Here is a 23919-nt window from a genome sequence, read left to right as displayed (position 1 = left end):
CTCTGAAGGCTGACCTTTCAAACCAAGGTCTTGTCATTGCTCAATTGAAACTTAAGATAGAAGCAAAAAAAAGCCTCACTAAACACAGGCAGCTAAATAAATTAATCAATGCAGAATGATATGCAGATGTGGAAATAGCAGTGAGGGCAATAAGTCCTAAGGGCTCGGGGATCTGAGATCCAAGAGCAAAATTTTGTACATACTAAAGTGGAACCCCTATTCCACTTCACAGGTTATTTTTGTTTTAAGGGGAAAGGCACAAAAAATAAAATGTAAGTCATTCCGACAAACTTTTCATTTATCCTTTCCCCTCCACCTAATAGGAGTTGAGGTCATTACTTTTTGTTGTTGTTACTATCTCTGGAGTCTAGTTTTTCCTTAAATATACAGGCTGATCTTTAATAAATATTTTTCTTCTCACAATATTACTCAAAGAACCCAAACATTGATTGTTTAAAGTGACAGTAATTACACTTTTATGCAACATCAGTTCTCCAGGCTACTCAGGGGATTCCCAGAGATGTTGAAGCTGCCAATTGAACCCATGTTGAGTCCAGATCCAATGTGAGTCCTTTCCTGGAACTGAAGTGCGTCTTTCTGAACTCTGTTTACAGAACTCAATTTCTTCTCTTTTCAGTTCCAGCAGACCTTGTGTCAGAGAAAAATGAGCACATTCTTGAGAAATCCCAAGGTCAAGATCATAGGACAAAAGGCCCTGTGGTTTAGTCCTGCCTATCAACCTTTTGTGCAGAAGAAAAAGAATTGCTAAGTTTCTCTGTGTTTAGGTAGTCCAAAATTGTATCTGACTTGGGGGTAAAAATTTGGACTCAATTTTGTTTTTCCAGCTCTCTTTCTCAGCAGATTAGGAATGAATATGCGGGACAAACTCTCCCAGAGTGCCCAGCCTTCCGAGCCCTGTCCTCCTTTCTTCATACCTGCCTGTGTGGCCTCCCCTTTGCTGATTTATGGATTCAGGATAGTGCCTTGGAGAGCATATGGGCCTCTACCTCCTAGATTTCACAAATGTGACATTCACTAGAGGAAGACCCTTCCTGAAGGTCACCTAGTATGAAGGAATAGATCTGGAGTCAGAATACTGGTTAGATAAAGCCATCTCAATAACTTCAGTTTCCTTATCTATATCATGAGAACAAATATTAATACCATAGGATTGCAATAAAAATCCTATCAAGTGAGAAATATAAAATATCCCAAATGAAAGATGATTTTTTATTTTACTGGTTTTTTTATTCATATATGACCGTAGAATTCATTTTGTTATAATTGATTTAATTATATGAGCATGGAATATCTTTTTATTTCTAACTTTTTATTTTGAAAGAATCATAGATTTACACAAAGTTGTACAAATAATATAGGAAAATCTCATATACTGTTCATTCAACTTGTGGAATATCTCTTAATCTAATTAGTACCGCATTCTTATGGATGTATGTGATGGTGGGATTCATTATGGTGTACTCATATAAGCACAAGGGAAAATTACTTTGGATTCATTCCACTGTCTTTCCTTTATGTATTCCCCCACCCTTCCCTTCATTCCCCTTTGTCTAATCTACTGAATATCTATTCTTCCACTCCCCCGCTTGTTGTGGATTAGCTTCTACATATCAGAAAAATATTTGACCTTTAGGTTTTGAGGACTGGCTTATTCAACTCAGCATGATAGTCTCCAGATCTATCCATTTATTTGCAAATGTCATTTAGCCATACTTCTTTGTGGCTGAGTAATACTCCATTGTGTATGTATACACCACATTTTCTTTATCCATTCATCTGTTGAAGGACACCTAGGTTGGTTTCATAGCTTAGCTATTATGAATTGAGTTCCTATAAACATTGATGTGGCTATGTCAATGAAGGTTGAATTTTAATTCCTGAGAGAAATTGTAACTTGAACATTGATCCCAATGTACATCAAGAGAACAGGCAACCTGAATTATTTATCAATATATGTCTCTTTTTGGTCTGAAACAGACCAAATACTTTGTAATATTAGTAAGCTAAGCACATATTATTTTGCCAAAGTAGATGGAGATTCCAAGTTGTGTTACTAGGAACACATCATGGGAGAACCCAAACACATTTTATCCTCCTAAGGAACACATGAATGGTTTGAAATTTCAAATTTGGCCATCCAGAAAACTAATATGAAAGTCAAAATAGACAATTTTCTCCTTAAAAATACTGTTGTTAAAAAATCTAAACATTGAAAAGCCTCAAAAGTGGTAAATTGTGTATTTAAATATTCACCTTGTTCCTATGGTTAAAGGGTTATGGGATCTGGCCAGGCTTTCCCCCAGAATTAAGGAGCATTGTCTGAGGAAGATAAAGTCCACTCACTGTCTTAAAAGGCTGAAAGTTTGTACTATCCACTGAGAAAATGCAGGGAAAATGGCATATGTGTACTTTACAAAAAGTTTCTATTGAAGTGAAACATACCTAAAGAAAGGTATACACCATAAATGTACAGCTCAACAAATTTTCTCAAATAGATCACACCCATGCAACACTGTAACCATTGCCTAAATTAAAAAATAATAAAGAGAACAGAACTACATCAGCATTTCAGAAACCTCCTTCTGCTCCTTCCCCAGGGATAACCTAATAGTATAATAGAGAATGTTGTAGTCGATTGTTTTGCTGCTGTGTCTAAAAGATCCAATCAGAACAATTGTAGAGGAGGAAAAATTCATTTGGGGGCTTATGGTTTCAGAGGTCTTAGTCCATAGAAGTTTGGCTCTAGGTACAGAATAGAGGACACGGACACAAACCCAAATAAATACAATTTTCTAATACTAGACAAAGGTGCCAAAAATATGCAATGGAGAAAAGATAGCCTCTTCAACAAATGGTGCTGGGAAAACTGGAAATCCATATGGAACAGAATGAAACTAAACCCCTATCTCTCACCCTGCACAAAACTCAACTCACAATGGATCAAGGACCTTGAAATCAGACCAGAGACCCTGCATCTTATAGAAGAAAAAGTAGGTCCAAATCTTCACCTTGTTGGCTTAGGATCAGACTTCCTTAACAGGACTCCCATAGCACAAGAAATAAAAGCAAGAATCAATAACTGGGATAGATTCAAACTAAAAAGCTTTCTCTCAGCAAAGGAAACTATCAGCAATGTGAAGAGAGAGCCTACAGAGTGGGAGAATATCTTTGCCATTCATACTTCAGATAGAGCGCTAATTTCCAGAATCTATAAAGAACTCAAAAAACTCTACCAAGAATACAAATAACCCAATCAACAAATGGGCTAAGGAAATGAACAGACACTTCACAGAAGAAGATCTACAAGCAATCAACAAACATATGAAAAAATGTTCAACATCTTTAGTAATAAGAGAAATGCAAATCAAAACTACACTAAGATTCCATCTCACCCCAATTAGAATGGCGATTATCAAGAATACAAGCAACAGTAGGTGTTTGCGAGGATGTGGGGAAAAAGGTACACTCATACATTGCTGGTGGGGTTGCAAATTAGTGCAGCCACTCTGGAAAGCAGTGTGGAGATTCCTCAGAAAGCTTGGAATGGAACCACCATTTGACCCAGCTATCCCACTCCTTGGCCTATACCCAAAGGACTTAAAATCAGCATGTTACAGAGATACAGCCACATCAATGTTCATAGCTGCTCAATTCACTATAGCCAGATTGTGGAACCAACCTAGATGCCCTTCAGTTGATGAATGTATAAAGAAACCGTGGCATATATATACAATGGAATATTACTCCGCCATGAAGAATGATAAAATTATGGCATTTGCAGGCAAATGGATGAAATTGGAGGATATCATGCTAAGTGAGATAAGCCAATCTCAAAAACTAAAGGACGAATGATCTCGCTGATAAGCGGATGAGGACATATAATGGGGGGTGGGAGGGGTTAGCGTTAGGGTTAGGGTTAGGTTTAGGGTTAGGGATAAGGAGGGTGGTAAGAATGGAGGAAGGAAGGACTGTATAGAGGGAAAAGATGGGTGGGAGGGGTGGGGGGAAGGAAAAAAATAACGGAATGAATCAAACATCATTACTCTATGTAAATATATGAATATGCAAATGGTATGCTGTTACTCCATGTACAAACTGAAACAACATGTATCCCATTTGTTTACAATAAAAATAAATTAAAAAAAAACATTTGGGATTACAACATTCAAAAAAAAATTTTGGGATTACAACATTCAAAAAAAAAAAAAAAAAAAAAAAGAAGGTTGGCTCCATTTCTCAGGGCTCAGGTGAGGTAGAACATCATGGCAGAAGAGTAGCAGAGGGAGGCAGCTCACATGGTGATCAGGAATCAGAGAGAGTCCACTCTCCAGGTACAAAATATATACCCCTAGCCATACCTCCAATGAACCACTTCCTCCAACCACACCCCACCTGCCTCCAGTTTGCCACTCAGTTAAACCCATCAGGGATTAATCAACTGATTAGGTTAAGGCTATAATACAATCATTTCCTCCTCCAAACCTTCTTCCATTGTCTCAAACGTGAGCTTTTGGGGGACACCATATCTAAACCATAACAGGAAGTTTCATTACCATTTTTTTTTTTTACTTTTACATATGTATGTTAAGATCAAATTATTTTTAAAAATAAGAAAATTAAAAATGTTTACACATCAATCATAACTGGAATTAACAATGTATGTATATGCAGACATCAGTCTAGTACACATAGTTACAGTCTATGCATTTTCTAGCACAGTTTGCTATGGTTTACTTATAGAGCATTTATGAATTTAGTTCTTTTCCCTTATGTACAGACATTTGAATCAGCATTTTCCAATGTAGAGTTTACTTCCAAAAATTGTTTTTGCTTTCATTTGAATTAGTTTGACTCTGCAATCACAACATATTCATATCAATATCGAGTGCCTTTAGCCACAGGTCTAAAAATTCTTCATGGTTTTGACTATATAAGCTCTTTATTTTTGAAAAACAATTCATCATTTTAGTTTACAAAACTTTATTCCCTAATATTAGCACTATCATCAATTTTATAGTTATTTGATCTTAATCATTATATATATCTAAATATCAGTTAATTTGGAATGATTTATATACTTAATATATTTAGGTCTCATGTGAAATATCAAACTATACAGTCTATGCATTTTTGTTGAGGAATTCACTTATATCCCAGGTTATTATTGATAACTGTTAAACTTACACTTGTCCTCCTAATTGTTTCTGGCATTGTATGCTTTGTATATTTTAGTATATGCTTTGTTCCTTTCTTTTTTCGTATTAAAAATCATAAATTTACATAGGGCAATTAACACTTGCTTTTGTCATTCTTTTTCATATTAGTGATTCTGGTGAGTATGCAGTATTATAATACAGAAATTACGTATGTGTTTATTTTCAATTTTTATTGAAACAGTGTTTTCTTAAAACAGTGCCTAGCACATGGTAGATATTTTATAAATGTTTACCATTAATTTACTTGTATGAAGGCTCTGAAGAAATACAATAAGAGAAGTAAATTTTAGTATGAAGAATAAAGTTCCCACAGAGATGAGCTGCCTACATGTTCTAAACAAAGTACAGACATACTTGACAACTGAATAGCTATAGCTATAACTTATTGCTTAGAGGTTTCGAGAGCAAGGCTCAAATGAGTTGAAGCCACAGATAAGCGGGTCAGTGTTTCATGAAGTAAAACTCTGCTTCAGAAATGGTGTACTACTGTTTGCTAGCAACCTTGTAAACAGAGGCTGGTCTTTCCCAAGGGCTGGGGAATAGAGTGGATAGACAGACCACTACAAAGTCATCAAAAGGATAAGAAAGACTGAAATTTATGGACTGTATGAGACCTCTATGAAATTCATTATTATAAATGATATAAGAATCCTTTCCACTGTATTAGTGTACTTGTTGAGCATGGAGTCTGGAATCAGGCTGCCAGGGTTTACTCCTGGTCCTACTATTTACTAAATATCTCACCTTGCCCAGTTTCTTAGTCTCTCTGTGCCTCAGGTTCCTCAGATATAAAATGTGAATAACAGTATTTACCTAAAATGATTAAATGTCCATCAAATGAGAATTATATGTGAGTTCAATAAGTATTCTTAAAACAGTGCCTAGCACATGGTAGATATTTTATAAATATTAACCATGATTTTATATGATTGTGTCATAAAACTATATCACCTGAGATAAATTTCAATAGTCTTTAAAATGCTGACTTCATGTATGGACAGTTTGTTTTTCTAGAAAATTCTATGGGCAAAGAAGTTACAACCTTTGGTCAAATCAGGAGCCATGAATTACCAGGTTGGCTATGCTGATCAGTATGACTTCTGGGATTCTTTAACCCTGAGATGGAATCAGGAAGTGAGTCTTAGAATAAGAGAATGGTTTAATATATAGGCTTGCAAACTTTTAATCTTGGATCTTCTTGCCTTTTCCAGTCTGGAGATAGAATAGACCATGTCACCAGACAGAGAAGACCTATCCTAGGGGAACATGTTGAGTCAATTGGGAAATAAGGTTGGTATAACTAACTAGTTTTATCTTCTTAGGATAAATTGTTGAAGTAATAGAAAACTCAGCTCAACATGAAATGATAAGGGAAATTAAGCACCTATGGATAATCAGGCTTCTGGCACATTTTGCCAATGCTCTCCTCCTATTTCTCTGAAATTATTTCAATGAGGTCTTCTTCCATGCCTCAGGGTGGCAGCACCATAACTGTACCTAGCTCAAAATTAACTGAGGCAAGGGCTGTGGTGAAGAGAAGAGGAATAATCAGAATGATCCAATAGAGCCAGGTTATACCACAAACATGGAATAGGGGAATCCACAACCAAAGCTCAATGGAGCAATGCTTGAAGAAGTGTGGAATAAATACAGAGCTGAGTGGGGACAAAAATAATGTTCGCTTCATCAGAAGAAGTTGGAGCACTGAAAGATAGGATAAAATTCCATTCTACATCATCAAGGAAATGTCTGAGAGTCAAAAAGTAAAGAAAAGCTCTAACACTGGGGTCCCATAAAGATTACACCTGAGATTTAAGCTGTTCATACAATGATTTAGAAGAGAGAACCTATTTTGGAGATGGAAGGAACACTTCAATTTTCTGATTATGTTAACTTATTCTCGTAGCAAAACTCATAAAGTATGGATAAATGATACCAATGCCACATTGATGAGCAAGCAGAAGATAGTATGTTGGTTCCTAATATGCCAGACATTTTAGGCTATGCAACTTTATCCAGGGAGTTCCCTGTGTCCAGAATGCCCCTCCACCTTTCCCCTTGGAAAACTCCTACACATTCTTCAATACTCATTTGAACATCTTCACTTTCCTGAAACTTTTCCTAAATTTCTCAGGGAGAAACAGTTACTTTCATCTCTGTGTTTTACAGTAATCTCTATGTGCCTCTAATATAGCACTTATCCCATGTATCCTTCAACATCTGTGTAACTATCACCATCTATAGGAAACTTCTCCTGGTTTTCCAGAGGAGAAATAGTCCTTTCCATCTCTGTATTATTGATACTTTAAAGTAGTTAATATTGTTAGGTACTAACTCTATGGACTACCTAATTACTATAATGGCCACAATCATATATGGTAAGTATACTTTTATTCCTATTTCATAGATAAGGAAACAAGCTCAGAATCAATTAACATAAGAATAGTCTGAAAAACAAAATAACTGTTTAGTTTAGAAAAATCAAGTCTGAGAAAGATAAAGATATGACGTAGGTTTACTTACAAAGACCACAAAAGAAATGGATAAGTGAGAATTGGTTTCACTAAATAAATTTTCATATATGAGCCCAGGATCATGTGGACACTTATCAGAACTTCAAGGAACTAGTCACAGGCAATCCTGCACCACAAAGTCCAGATGAAAAAGTGTGGATGATTCAGTTAAAACTAATGACATAGAAAAGTCACTCAAGACCTCAAAGAGGACAGCTGGACATATTTTGCAAGATGTAATAATTATTAGTCATTTGGAAAAGATAACTTGTCACAGGAGGTGCTAGGTATAGGGAGTCAACTATATCCAAGGGATAATGCCTGATGAAAAGCAAATAGATTCAGAAGTGTAGATACATTAAAAAATCACCCTTGGAAACTGGAAATACTGGGGGTCTTCCAATGTTCTTAATACCTTGCCTTGTTTTCAAATTTAGGACTGAATGAATCAGAGCTCCGAGCCATTGTGACATTTCTTTAGTTCCAGCTTGGTCATTTAGAAGCTATGTAAGCCTAGTTCCTCACCTATAAAACAATGACTACCATACCTCTTCCATTGGGTTGTGAAGACTAAACATGAGTATTGCAAATGATTAAAACAATGCTTTTTTCTCCTAATTTTGTACATAATGTAAAGTCAATGGTGTGGGTAGATTGGTTCAGTTTGACAGTGCATAAAAATAGTGTAGCTAAGAACTGCTTTAAATCCAAACTCAAAAAAGTCAATTTGCACAAGTAAAAACTCCTTTCAAAGGGACAGAGAAGGCAGCTTTGACACTTGTCCGAGACTTTGGAATTGCCCCCTTTTACTCAGGTGGTCCCCAGATGGCAGAAGTCTGGATAAATTAGCATAAATCAGTCTAAGAAAGACCCACCTGATTCTCCCCAGACATTATAATTGAAAGAGAACCAAGTAAATATTTCAAGGAAGCATCCGTGAACTCAGGAAACTTTTCTATTGTTTTGAAAATGAAAACTTTTACATAATTTCTGGCACCTGACCCCTTCTTTTAGATCTGTATCTGGTCAACTGTTGGCATTACAAATGATATCATTACAAATGATATAGATCAATTCCTATGGCAAATGATTCTAAAACTTCTATAGACCTGTCTACTCTTCACTTACTGATATAATTGATAAAACAAATCAGACAAGTCTAATTAGAAAGAAAATCTGAAATAATGAAATAGGCATCTCATGTTTTATTCAAGAAAAATCTGGTATTAATACCCCAAATATGAGAGACATAATTTATGTCTCAAATCAACAACCAGGGGTGCTTGATACATTGAACCAAACTTAGGACTGTTTCTAATTCTGCTTCTTCACTTAGTTGGCTTTTTCCTGGGAGAACTGAACGAACACATCATGAATTTCTATTACATATGCTGCTGTTTATTATTCCATTCATCTTTTATTCATATTCTCACTTAAGAATCTTAATATTGCAAATTAAGTACTATTACCTATATTTCGTGTTTGACAGGGATAACAGATTTTCAGTTACAGATCTTGACATCATCCTTCTGTCTTCCAGTCATTAGGAATTCAGTATTTCATTATTCATTATTTATCCTTCCTCAGTTTTTCAGGAGAGATCCTGAGGCTGCACACGTGGTCCTGACTTGCAGGCAGAATCTGGGGTGAATGGATAGAAAGACCTGAAGACTTCTAAGGATCAAAGAGTTGGTTAGTATTTCACCTTTGAAGAGGGGAGGGAGAGCTGCTGAAGAAAGAGAAAAATGAGAAAGAAAACATTTGAACTGGACAAGGAAGAATTTTGGGAAGCTGCTCAATGAAGGAAAAGGCTTAAAGATCATTTGACATTGAGAGTTTACAGGGAGAGGAAGACTGGATTTGAGAGCAGTTTAGAGATGCAGAAAAGGGTTAGAGAGAACATTTAAAAAACATTCCATTTGACCCAGCTATCCCACTCCTTGGCCTATACCCAAGCATACTATAGCATACTATAGAGATACAGCCACATCAAAGTTCATAGCTGCTCAATTCACAATAGCCAGACTGTGGAACCAACCTAGATGCCCTTCAATTGATGAGTGGATAAAGAAGCTGTGGTATATATATATACAATGGAATATTACTCAGCCATAAAGAATGATAAAATTATGGCATTTGCAGGCAAATGGATGAAATTGGAGAATATCATGCTAAGTGAGATAAGACAATCTCAAAAAGCCAAAGGAAGAATGATATCACTAATAAGTGGATGATGACACATAATGGGGGGAGGGAAGGGTTAGTGTTAGGGTTAGAGTTAGGGTTAGGGAGGGGGGCAAGTATGGAGGAAGGAAGCACTGTATAGAGGAAAAAGAGGGGTGGGAGGGGTGGGGGAAGGGAAAAAATAACAGAATGAATCAAACAACATTACTCCATGTAAATTTATGATTACACAAATGGTATGCCTTTACGCCATGTACAAACAGAGAAACAACATGTATCCCATTTGTTTACAATAAAATAAAAAAAAAATAAATAAAAAACATTCCCAGAAGTGCTGGTGTAGGTTACAAACTAAACCTGGGCGGGCGGAACCCGGGGCCCAGGGTTATGCCACGTGCATCTGAAGATGACGACTGGCAGAGAGCAAATGGCGTTCTGAATATGCATGGAGAAAGGCAGAACGTGTTTACAATTGGCTGTATTATAATCAGTTCAGCTGCCTAGCACGTGGACAGATATACTTTACATGTATGCTCGAGTGAGTGACTGCTTGACCTTTAACAGGATTGGATGGACATATCTGGTTACAATTGCTTATGCATGAGACTGCTTATATATTGAGGGTGTTGTTGGAATAAAGGGAAGCTGCTTCATGAACTTCTGAAGAGTACGTGTCTTCTGTCCCGCTGGTCGGGCCGAAAGCACGAGAAGTGGCTTTCCGTAAGCAGAGCCGCTTGGAGCCCCCAGGCAAAGAAGCCGCGGTCTTTCGTAAGAGTGGCACGAGCTGCTTGAAGCAGCCGGTGGGCAAACAGCAGCGGCTTTCCTCAAGTGGTGGCCCTAACGGGAAAGAAGCCGCGGCGTTCCGTAAGTTGTGGCCTGGACTGGGATCAGATGAGGATCAAACTGGAAATTGGTGAGCGCTCAGGTATAAAAAAAAAAAAAAAAAAAAAAAAAAAAAAAAAAAAAAAATACCAGTTTCACTAGTGTAATTAACGAGAAGGTTTCCCTATTTGAGGAAATGGTGGCCTTAAGGTTTTAACTGAAGAGTCCCCTAGAGAGGGGTTATTAACAGAAGATTCTCCTAGAGAGAGAATATATTGAAAGGCTGTCCCAAGAGACAGCGAAGGACTTCCCATAACAAATATGCGTAAATTAATATTTGTGTCACCTTTCCTTGTTTGGTTCCTGTTTGTTGTTGTTGCTGTTGTTGTTGTGACATTAGTTCATTTCTGTCTGACTTCCAAAAAACCAAAATTTCAAAAACAGTTAAGAGAAGGGGAAAAGATATTAGAAATTGAGAAAAAGAACAATCAAATCAAGCTTCTGAAAGAGAAAGTAGATGTTCAGACCTCTGTGCCTCCGCCACAGCAGTATTAACTCCAGAGATGGGAGTACAGCCAATACCAACTTCGGCTGTCGGCCCATTACCTAAAGGAACAGTGGGACTAGTTCTGGGGAAGAGTTCTTCTGCTTTAAAAGGATTAAATATTGTCCCTGGAGTTATAGACCCTGATTTTATAGGAGAAATAAAAATCCTTGCTTCTTCACCAAGAGGTATAGCAATAATAGCTCAGGGTGATCACGTAGCACAATTGTTGGTCTTACCCATTTGCTATGATCAATATCTATCAAAAATATTATTAAGGGAAATAAAGGATTAGGTTATATTGGCCAAAATATGGTCATGTTAACATGGGGTTTAAAAGATAGGCCTATGACAAAGTTAGTGATAGAAGGCAAAAGTTTTGAGGGCTTATTAGATACTGGGGCTGACAAAAGTATTATCAAAATTACAGAATGGACCAAAGCCTGGCCACTTCAACAGGCAGATCAGACTTTAAGGGGATTGGGAATGGCTTCCAATCCTAAAAAAAGTGCAGCCATATTAAAATGGAAGGTGTCTAACCAGGAGTTATGTTCTGATACTGCCCGATGTAATGCAGTTGCGGGCAATCCTCAATGGAATCTAAACATGCTGACAGGCCAAGGACTATATGAAGGGCAAGGTAATCAGATTAATTTCCACCCTGGTGTGTATCAACAAATTAACCATCATCTTTTAATCTATCCTTATATGGATGATATTTTGCTAGCTCATAAGGAAAAACCTGTCTTAGAGCAATGTTATAATTCCTTACTAAAGTCAATTGAAAGATGGGGCTTACACATTGCCATTAATAAATCACAGACACCAAAAACTTCCTGGGATCTATCATAAATCAAACTATGGTTAAACCCGCAAAAATTACCATTCAGGTGGAAGAGCTTAGAACTTTAAATGATTTTCAAAAACTTTTGGGTGATATTAATTGGATTAGACCTTACCTTCATTTACCCCACCTCAAGTTTTGGCCCCCTGTTTGATATTCTTAAAGGTGATTCTGACCCTCTTTCTAAGCGAGTGCTTACCCCTAAGGCTCGAACAGCTCTCAAGCTTGTTGAAACAGCTAGGGAAAAGGCTCATCTTGATTGTATTGACCTAACTAAGCCTTTATCATTCATTGTCTTGGCCACAAGTAAGTTACCCACAGGAGTGTTTTGGCAAAAGGGTCCTATTCTATGAGTTCACATGAATTATGCCCCTAACAAGGTCTTAGCCTTGTTTACTGAATCTGTGGCAGAATTAATCCTTAAGGCATTAAAAGTATCCCTTTCCACCTTTGGATCACATCCCTCAACTATCACTACTCCATATACTACTGATCAGATACAATATCTTATTAATAATTCAAATTCATGGGTGGTAGTCTTTACTAGTACTTCTGCTGTGTTTGACAATCATTTGCCATCTGATCCTCTTCTCCAATTTTGGAGTCAACATCCTATAATTTTTCCTAAAGTCACCCGAAAAGAACCTATTACAGGAGCTACCCTTATATTTACTGATGGATCAAAAAATGGTACGGGTGCTATTACTATAGATAATGTTACAGAAACATTGTTGTTTAATACTCTATCTGCACAACAAATGGAACTATTAGTAGCTATAGAAGTATTCAAAACCCACCATGAGCTTTTTAACCTATTCTCTGATAGCAATACGTTGTTAATGCTGTTCAAAATTTAGAATTAACTGGTATGATTTCCCTCACCTCTACTATTACTAAATATTTGCAAAGTTTACAAAAACTTATTTGGGACAGAAAAAATCCTTTTTTTATTGGGCGTGTTCGGGCTCATACTGGCCTTCCAGGTCCTTTAAGTTTACACAATGATTTAACAGACATGGCCACCAGAGACCCACACATCTTTAATACGCTTGAAAATGCAAAAACTTTTCATTCCAACTTTCACGTAAATGCTTCCACTCTACGCACACACTATAAAATTACTAAGGCAACAGCTCGAGACATAGTCAAGTCTTGTGCTAAATGTGTTACATTTATTCCTAACCCCTTGTTAGGAGTAAATCCAAAAGGGCTTCAGCCCAATCATATTTGGCAAATGGATGTAACTCATTATTCAGAATTTGGAAAACTACAATTCATTCATGTGTCTATTGATACCTTTTCAGGATTTATTATGGCCTCTGCTCTTACTGGAGAAAAAACCAAAGATGTAATAACACACTGTTTACACTCTTTCTCCATCTAGGAGTTCCCAAACAAATTAAAACAGATAATGGTCCTGGATATACGTCCCAGGCCTTTAAACAATTTTGTTCCACCTTTGATATTCAACATGTCACAGGAATTCCCTATAATCCTACTGGACAAAGCATTGTTGAGTGTGCCCATTTAATGCTTAAAAACATGCTTTATAAACAAAAAGGGGGAAATAGGGTCATCATACAGATCCCCAAAAGACAAATTGTCCATTGTCTTGTTCATTTTAAATTTTTAAAATCTTGATTCTGAGGGCCGATCGGCTGCTGACTGTCATTCAGAGCCTAATAAAAAGCATCTACCTCAAGTGCTCTGGAAGGACATTCTATCAGGACAATGGAAAGGCCCAGATCCGGTATTAATCTGGACCCGAGGGTCTGTTTGTGTTTTCCCACAGGACACATAATCACTGATTTGGGTGCCAGAGAGATTGGTCAAGGCCTCAACAGAGATCCAAAAACAGGAAGAAGATGAGGAGACATCTCCCGCTGATGATGCTGGCAAATTCTCGCCAAATTAATGGAGGAGACCACGTGAACTATGGGGGATAGTGAAGATGTGGCCCTATCCTGTACCCCTTACCAACTCCTCTATTCTATATCCTCCTAACTTTACAACATTTGGCCACATTTCTGCAGTCCGCTGTTCTATGGGGAAAAGAATGGTTTAAGTTTTTGTCCAGGGGAGGTCTCTTGTGTGTTGTATCTGTCCTGTTCATATACAAAATGCATATACATCCACGCAGAAAAACAGCCATTATTCGCCAAGCTCTCGTCGCAATTGATGCTGGCCCATCCCCCCAATTCTGGTTTATTAGCCAATGATGGGTAAGATTCATGGGGAGCTCATACCAACCTAAGACAGGAAATGAGGGCTAGAGCCTCATTGTCCAACGATGGGTAAGGATGTTGCTCTGCAATGGACAACCTAAGACAGGCACGGTCCCTTTTACAAACAGAAAGGGGGAGTTGTGGCGGGCGGAACCCGGGGCCCAGGGTTATGCCACGTGCATCCGAAGATGACGACTGGCAGAGAGCAAATGGCGTTCTGAATATGCATGGAGAAAGGCAGAACGTGTTTACAATTGGCTGTATTATAATCAGTTCAGCTGCCTAGCACGTGGACAGATATACTTTACATGTATGCTCGAGCGAGTGACTGCTTGACCTTGAACAGGATTGGATGGACATATCTGGTTACAATTGCTTATGCATGAGACTGCTTATATATTGAGGGTGTTGTTGGAATAAAGGGGAAGCTGCTTCATGAACTTCTAAAGAGTACGTGTCTTCTGTCCTGCTGGTCGGGCCGAAAGCACGAGAAGTGGCTTTCCGTAAGCGGAGCTGCTTGGAGCCTCCTGGCAAAGAAGCCACGGTCTTTCGTAAGAGTGGCACCAGCTGCTTGAAGCAGCCCGTCGGCAGACAGCAGCGGCTTTCTGCAAACTATGTCCTCCTTTGAATGTTCTTTGAGGGAGTTCAGGAATTATTGCAGTCCATCATATTTTCTGTACAGAGATTATATTTTGAAAAATAAAAAAGACTATATTATTCCCTTACACTCTCCTCCCTCCCCGTTATGTATCATTGTCCACTTATCAGAGAAATCATTCGGCCTTTGGTTTTTTGGGATTGGTTTATCTCACTTAGCATGATATTCTCCAACTCCATCCACTTACCTGCAAATGCCATAATTCTATTCTGCTTTATGGCTGAATAATATTTCTTGTGTATATATACCACAGGGAAAAGAGGGGTGAGGAGAGGGCGGTGGGGGGAAGGGAAGATAATGGAGTGAGACAGGCATCATAACCCTACATATACATATGATTACACAAATGGTATGACTCTACTTCATGTACAACCAGAGAAATGAAAAGATGTACCCCATTTGCGTACAATGAATAAAAAAATAAAATTAAATTAAAAAGACTAACTTCATTGAATTATACATATATGAGTGAATTAGAATCAGAAAGTAAGTAGCATGCCCAGGGCATGAATCTAGCAAGAGACAGAGCTGGGATTCGGTACCAGACCTACCTGGTAATAATAGTACTATATTTTTTCCATTGTACACTGAGAATTATCCCTCTGTCATTTACTTTCCCCAAAAGAATTCGTGACCAACAAGTGGAAAATTGTCCAACTCTTACTGAACTGCTAAAGTGGAGAATATCAGGACCCCTCTCCTGGCTTGAAGAAACCAGGAAGAAACTCTGCTGAACACTGGACACCTGTACCCGTTGCTTCACTGTGAGCTCCCAGATACCTGATGGCTCAAGACAGACATTATTCTTACTGGGTCTCTGTTCTGTGGGAACTGCTTCTATTAGGCTTTGCCCCTGGAAATGGGCTCACCTGAGACAAGCTCACAAATTAGCCAGGAAAAGATTAGGGAGGAAGGATGGAGCTAAAATGGGATGTGGAAAGCTTAAGACCTAAGAAGGGGAGATGATCCAGAGAAAAAGGAGAAAAAATAGCTTAAACAAAGTTCTGAAAAATTGCTGTCTTCTACACATTGTTTTAGCTTGAACTGTCTCCAAAGTACCCCCTGAAGTGAGAAGTTGGGTGTAGGTGGTTTATTTGGGAAGTGATTCCAAGAAGAACAAGACAACAAAAGGGGAATGTGAAATAGAAAAAGGAAGAAATCAGTATTGTGTGTTAATACTTGGGTTATTGCTGCTGGCTGGTGACATGGGCATAGTCCTACAGGGCACGGTCTGAGACAGTGTGCAAACAAGCCTCAGAATTGTCCCACGGATAGTCAGGAGGCTGGGGGCATTGATTCAGTATATTCCAACCACCCCAATCCCCCTGGTTGGGAGTTGCCCAGGATGCTGTTTCCCTACACTTCCATGCTGTGCCTGATTGCCCTGGGGCAAACTCCTTTAAGCCTGAACTGTCCATTTTTCTGCCACTATCTTCTTTTCTTTAGCACTCTATGTTCTGAGCCTCAAGGAAAAAGGTAGAAGTCTAATATCTTGATCACTTTTCACTGGTGACCCTGTTTCCCAATTGAGATGCAATACTAAATAACCAGCCAGAGAAAACAAGGTGAGACCAAGCTTCTACCTTGACTTTTCCTTGGTGTTCAGGTCCATCAAGACCCTTTCTGAAGACAGAATCATAAACCACACTCTATTGCAGGTGGCCTCCTGAATCTTATAAGTGTACCTCCGAACGCTACTCAGATATTCCTTTTAGTTATTTAGTTATTTAATATACTTTTGGATAAAATGTGTTAACATAAAAAATATACATTAATAACTCTAAAATAAGAAAATGGCTCATTCTGAGCCAACATGAATGCTCATGCCCTGGGAACACTAATTCAAATGAACAACATGAGTTCCTGAAGGACATGGTTCCCCAAGGACATGGTTCTCTCATGAAAAAATGACCCGTCTTAAAAGAAACTAGGCGGGTCATCAAGTAGATGAATTATACAAAGATAGGGAAATCTTCTGTAAGATTTGGAAATTGTTTTTAGTAAAGCATGGACATTTCCTATAGGATTCAGGTGCTTCTGATTCTCAGCCTTAAGATTTAATAGAGGCCAGAGGTCTGTCAAGCTTAGCATACACTTACACAGTGGTGATAAAAATGTTAGATTGGACAGAGGCTGATGATAAAAGGCCATCGAAGGGGCCTAAAATAGCACAATACAACTTACATTTCTTAGTTTACAACACTTCAACTCCCCACAAGAACCCCATGCTCCAGTTGTTGAAATTCAAACAACCTTTTGTAAGCTCCCCTTACAAATGCAGCCCATTTGGAGAAACTTCAGTTCAGAAAGGGAAGTAGAACTCAATAAAGGAATGGGCACTTCAAAATGTGTGGGCTCTGAATGTTCTTGGGAGCTGCTCTCTCATCCTAGTAGTTATCTTACTCCAAATTCCTCCTGGTCACTAGTAACCATCACTTTGTGGACTATGTTCTTTCCCTGAAAAGTCAAATGTAAGATCAAGGGCCCTTGTACTATTTGTTCCGATCTCAGTGACTCACAAGTACACAGGCGATTCAGCTTCCAACTGCAGCTGGGATTTGCATTTCCAGCGGCTTCCTGGACTTGTTCGTGTGCAGTTTTCTACACCATCCTATAATCTTGGGATGTATAATTAAATCCAAACACAGCTGTTATTATTTTTTTTTTCCAGTTTGAAAATCTGGTGAAACCAGAGATGTTTCTAGTTCTCAAACTGGAAAGGAAGAGATCTGAAGGACTTATCTAAAAGGATGCGGAAGCAGAAGAGGTTAGAAAAGGTCCAGGAACACTCCCTTACCAGGCGTTAGTTTCCTGACTGCTTTTGAATTCTGATTCCAGAAAGGTGTGATCACTGGAAATTGTTTGTATGCAGTAATGTTTGCTGACTGGCAGCACAAACGAACTCAACAGTCTGCAAGAGAATGCCAAGCTTCTATGGACAATCTACCCACCAACTATGGAAGGTTCCTTCTCCGCAAGCATTCATCTGTATTGCCTTATTTTATGTTGGCAAGTGATAAAAAGATCCAACTTGTTATCCATTCATTTTTGGTGTATGTTAACATTAGCCACTAAAAAAATAAATAAAAGGAGCATTGGAAAGATCAAAACTATTTGGATTCAGAAGCAAAAGGATAAATTTGGCAAATTTTATCCTGAACAAACAAGATTTACACGGAGAATCCTTGGCTTCTGCTTGGGATTCAGTCTGCTTGCAGTGCTTCTTCAAGCTCTTTGCCACCAGAATAGGGTCAGAGAGAAGTTTTTTAATTTTGAATATTTCCTCCCAAGATAGGTGAGGAGATAAGTACTTACTAGAGGTGAAAAGACTTGGCAATTCAAAAAGCAAAAATTATTTTCTGGATATATTGTATTGAAAATTTTTTAAAGTTTCTATCTTATGCATTTTTAAATAATTTAAGCTATCAAATTTTACTATCAGAACTAGGAAGATTAAAGTGTTTCCAAAAAACTAAGGTTCTGTTTTGCAAGACCTTTCTCGATACACAAGCAGATATAAGCATTTCTCTATTTTCACTTGTTAATTTCTTTGATGAACTGGATCTCAGGAGCCCAGTGTGGTCATCCTCCTCCTCGCTATATAGCACATTATCACTGTTGACTCTGATCTATTTATAGACTCCTTCCTTTTGTGTACATTCATTTATTGAAAATTTCATTAATTCATTCATAGAATTCATGCTGCCTTGACTAACTGTCCTGGTTGCTGCTTAAAACTAGCTCCATAGTTTGTATCCCCTGTATTTTACCTCTTGACTCTCCCAGTGATGGACTAGCAAAACACCTGCAACTCCAAGCCACCACCTACAAAGCTGAGATGAATATTATTATATGTCTTCCCTTTTGGACCTGTGTACAAGTGTGGGCCTAATCCAAGAAAATGAATTCTGAGTCACAGAATATGAATATACTCTATTTGAAGTGGATGCAAGATTGATCCCCAAAATGACTGTACCCAAGTGTGTTAACCAAAGGGTTCCTTTACCCACATCCTTGCCCACTCTTAACATCATCCAAGTTTTGACAATCTAACATTTTAAATGATAGTTTATGTTGTTTCAGTTTCTCTGATTATTAATACATTTAGTTCTTCACATGTTTTTGTTTCTTGTAATTTGTTTGGTGTATTTTTGTCTGTTATCCTAGTATTGTGTTTCTTGCTGATTTTCAGAAACTTCTTATATATTCCAGATATTAATAATTTGCATGTTTTCAAGGTCAAACCTTCTTATAATCAGTATTATTTATGAATTGTTTGTAAAACTCATTTAATATTTCTAAATGTATGTTGTATTAAAAATAATTTTTTCATTGTTTTATTTATATATTTTTATTCTTGATAAGTCTTGTGAATAATAAAAATATTACAATAGAATAAATGTAGAGAATCAGAATTCTGCAACTGTATTATTTCTCCCTCAAATAATTTCTAAGTTAAATGCAAAATACAATCAGATGGTTTTTAGGAACTTAGCAGGATGCTTCCAATGATGCATCTCTGTCAATAAGCAGAACAGAGTAGTTGGAGGAAGGAATTAAAAAATTAAAATAGTGAGAATTAACCTCACAGAAACGAAAATGCATTTACAACTATAAGAAAGGAAATAAATAGAAAAGAAAAAAAAAGTGACATCGACCTATGACCGAACAGAAATACCAGTGCTATAGAACCTATAGTAATTAAGAAGGACTTAAGTATATGTAGTCACAGACATGTTTAAAGAAATCAAGTGCAAGTCATTAGTACACAAATGGGGTTGAGAGGTGGTGTGGCTAAGGGCACTGTGGACTCTGGGGTCTGATAGCCTACTTTCCAAACTTGACTGATCTACCTACTGGCTTTTTGACCTAGAGCAAGTCACTCAAGAAAGAAACAGAATCAAAATCCAACTGTAACAGAAAAGGCTGCCAAGTGAAGGGAAGACCAAACCCAGCTTTGGAATGCCACTGAGGGATGCCACTAGAAGCTGGCCGAGCAAGAAGGGCTCTAAAGAAAGTGCTACAACCTGGGAGGCCAAGTCCGCAGCAGCTTGGTTGGAAGGGGATGAGGTGCTAAGGCTGCAGCTTCCATCTCATCTGACTGAGGTAGGGAGGGGCTATGAAAAATGGTGAATGAGACAGACATCATTACCCTATGTACATGTATGATTACAGGAATGGTGTGACTCTACATGGTGTACAAGCATAGAAAAAAGATGCACCCCATTTGTGTGCAATGAATCAAAATGCAACCTGTAAACATAAAAAATTAAATAATTTAAAAAAAGCAGAGAAGAGCTAACTGAGTGAAGAAATACACACACTCACCTTTGTAGGAAGCAGTCAGTGAGGTAGGGAGAGGGGAAAAGACTGAATTCTGAGCAACCCTGAAATTTCTAACCTTGCTTTCTGGAGAGAAGTAATAACTTAAAGAATTCTCTTTCAGTAGTCTATATGGGGTGTGCATTCCTTTAAATAATTTTGTTGATCATATTTGGTTTTTAGTTCTCTTAACTGAATAAATAACAAATAATACAAAGGAAGATTTTAAAAAACAAAGCAGTGAAAACAGAAATCAGGACAAAATTAAGACTTAAAACACTTGTGTTATCCAAAATTAGAAATAGACTAAAACTATCTATTGCAAGGAATATTGATTTAATACCACCCAAGTTGATTTCTGGTCAAAAACATTAATAAAGACAGTAAGTGCCCCATGTTGGGAAATCTCCCTCGATGGCGCACGTGTTAAAGGCTTAGTCTCCATCCCCTGGTGCTCCTGGGAGGTGGTGGGTCCTCTAGGAAGTGGAGCTTCTGTCATTACGGTGTTCCCTCAAAGGGTAATTTGGGGTCCTAGTCCCCTCCCCCTCCTCTTTTCCATTTACTGGTCACCACGAAGTGGTTAGCTGGCTCTACTTAACAGTTCCACACTCTTTATCATGATGTGCTGTCTCACCATGACCTAAAAGCAATAGGTCCAATTTGATCATAGACTGGAACCTACAGAACCATGAGCCAAAAATAAACCTTTTCTCCTTTTAAGTTGATTATTTCAGGTATTTGTTACAACAACAAAAAGTTGACTAACATACCTGTATAATGATGAAAGGCCTGATCCTTGTAAATTGAGAGTAGCATCAATATTCAAAATTGTAGGAAATGCAAGAAAATAAAAACCTATTCATGATTAATTATGTCAATTCTCATCTACTGGCTCAAAACAGAATAAATTTTCAAAATGCATACTATGGTTTAAACCTAAAAATGTCCCCTCTGGGCTGGGGCTGTAGCTCAGTGGTAGAGCGCTTGCCTCACATGTGTGAAGCTCTGGGTTCGATTCTCAGCATCACATAAAAATAAAAACATTTTAAAAAAGATATTGTGTCCATAAGAAAAGAGAATTCTTCCTTTAAAAAATAAAATAAAATAAAAATGTCCCCTCAAGAGGTAAGAGGTAATGCAACGATGTTCGAAGGGGAAAAGAATGAATTATGAGAGTTATAACTTCATCAGTGGATTAATCCATTTGATGTATTAATAATTTGAATGGACTATTGGGTGGTAACTGTAGGCAGAGGGGTATGGCTAAAGAAAGTAAGTCACTGTGGGTATGGCCTTGGACCATATCTGTACCTGGCCCCTCCCCCCCCCTCTCTCTCTCTGCTTTCTGGATGCCATGAGCTGAGCAGCTTTCCTCCACCATGCTCTTTTGCATGATGGTCTACTTTGCTTCAGGCCCAGAACAAAGGAGTTGGCTGACCATGAGCTCTAACCCATGAGCCCCAAATAATTTTTCCTTCTCTAAGATATTCTTGTTAGGCATTTTGTACACACTGATAAAAAGCTGATTCTCACAGTGAGAAAGAAAAAAATAATAAGATAAATGTTCTTAAATATTCACAAACACATAACATTCATAGTCTGCACATTCTTTTTAGTACCTATGGAGGAGTCATAATAATAGACTATATGTTAAGCTACAAATAACACTGGATAAATTAAAAAAAAAAAAAAAGAAACACAACAGAGGCTGCTATTTCCATAACATTATACAACTAAAATGTAAAACTGAAACCAGAAAAGAAGCTTACCACTGGGAAGAAAAATCCTTTTCTTTGTTCAAATTTCAGATTAAAACAAAAATCAAAATCTAAATTATAAAATATCTAGAAAATAATGATAAAATAATTTACAACAGAATGAACCTATGGGGATATAGCTGCAACTTTGTTCAGAGAAGGGTGAGGAAGTGATGTTGAGGGATTTAGATAGTTGAGGCTAAACTTTATTAACCAGTTAATCTAAAGCAAAATAAATTTGAGGTGGATTGAAAAATCAAATGCATTCTAATAAAAAAGTTGGAGAGAGAAAAAGGATGATGATGAGATAGTTTACAGATTATGGGCAGTCCCACTGAAAACAATTGGGAAAGAGATAAACTAGCAGAAAACATCTGTGGTCAGGCACCAGAGAGTTGCCAAAGTACAGGAATCAGAACCTAAGACAAAAGTCCCAGAGAAGGAGGAAGAACTGCAGTAGAGATGAGCCATCATTCTGCATCCATTTTCTTCCCCAGGAAATTTGGTACCAAAAGAGGTTGAAGTTCAAGTAGAAGATTCAGGCCACCACCAAGAAGCAGAGACACCAGCAAAGCTCTTGGCTCCTTCTGTGTATTAGACTGACAACAGCTGGAGTCTCCTGAGAAAGAATGGGTGCAGGACTAAGACCAATGTTCTGTGGGCTTTCTCCTCAAGACACCTGCTAAACTCTGAAGTTGTATATGGGAGGAAGCTAAGAAGTGGGACAGAAAACCTGTGATAAGCAGAATGGCATTTGGGCAGTTTCCAAGTATGGCAAGATAACTAAAAGAAGGCAGGACCCACCAGTACTCAACACTGGATTTCAGGTAGAGCACTGGAAGGTCACATTCTAAGAGCAGGGTCCCCGAGTCATAAGGAATGAGCCCCTTGCCTATTTAAGTAAAAGAGATTACTCATTAAGATTTCAGAGCAGAAACTGGGGTTTTCTGGAGAAGTAATTCTGCCTCAAGATTATAATGTGGAAATCCTTCCTGAGTTCCCAGACCACATTCAAGACTTAGAATTCAGCTCTTGTCTGAGTTTCCAGCTTGCTGCCTGGCCAAGAGAGTTCAGATTTGCCAAGTCCACAATTCTGTGAGTCAATTCCTTAAATCTCTCTTCCCTTTTCCCCCTCACCATCCTCATATAAAGATAAGGTAGTGTCTCAATAAGCCCACTGCAAATGGAAAATATTGTAACTTGAAAATGCATGTTATATACCTAACCTGCCAAATAATGTAGTTTAGCCTAGCCTACCTTGAAATGTACACAGAACAGTTACATCAGTCTCATACAGTGGACATAATCATCTAACACAATACTTGTTTTATAATGAAGTGCTCAATATTTCATGTAATTTATTGTCTATGGTACTGACATTGAACAACAAATGGTTTTTAAAGGCACACTTTCACACCATTGTAAAGTAAAAAAATTGTCATCTAAGTAGAGGACCAACTGTCTATATAATATGTATAAAACACTCACCCACCAATACCAGTAAGCTCTTTGCACAAAGAAGATCCCTTAAAAACATGTCTGAATTCTTAGGTACATGAATAATTGTACCTCACAGTGGGAACCTCAATATATTCCTTATAACTTGTATGTTCACTGAAGGCAAAATTACTAAATGAGAATGAAAAATGCTATCATTTCAATACTAAGCTATTTTAAGCTGTGATTAAACAGATCAAATTAGGCATTTTAAAACTGACCTGTTTAACTAACCCGTTTATTGCAGCAATTAAAAGACCAGCTGTAGATTTCATTAAATACAGCTGCTTAAACAGCTGCAATACCACAATGATTA

At 37.8% G+C, this 23919-nt stretch overlaps 1 pseudogene across 1 annotated transcript in view; it reads left to right on the top strand.

Moving 5' to 3' along the window:
* Positions 1-23919, top strand: part of LOC306660210 (G2/mitotic-specific cyclin-B2-like) — a 155453-nt pseudogene that overhangs the window by 12505 nt on the left and 119029 nt on the right. Inside the window, exon 2 of the transcript in view lies at positions 10637-10798. The product of the transcript in view is annotated as a G2/mitotic-specific cyclin-B2-like (transcript). The remainder of the gene's footprint in view (positions 1-10636; positions 10799-23919) is intronic.

The sequence above is a fragment of the Sciurus vulgaris genome, assembly GCF_902686455.1.
Source record: "Sciurus vulgaris genome assembly, chromosome: 4".
In the NCBI taxonomy this organism is placed as follows: Eukaryota; Metazoa; Chordata; class Mammalia; order Rodentia; family Sciuridae; genus Sciurus; species Sciurus vulgaris.
Note: the sequence above shows the minus strand (reverse complement) of the source record. Positions and strands in the feature narration are given on the sequence as shown.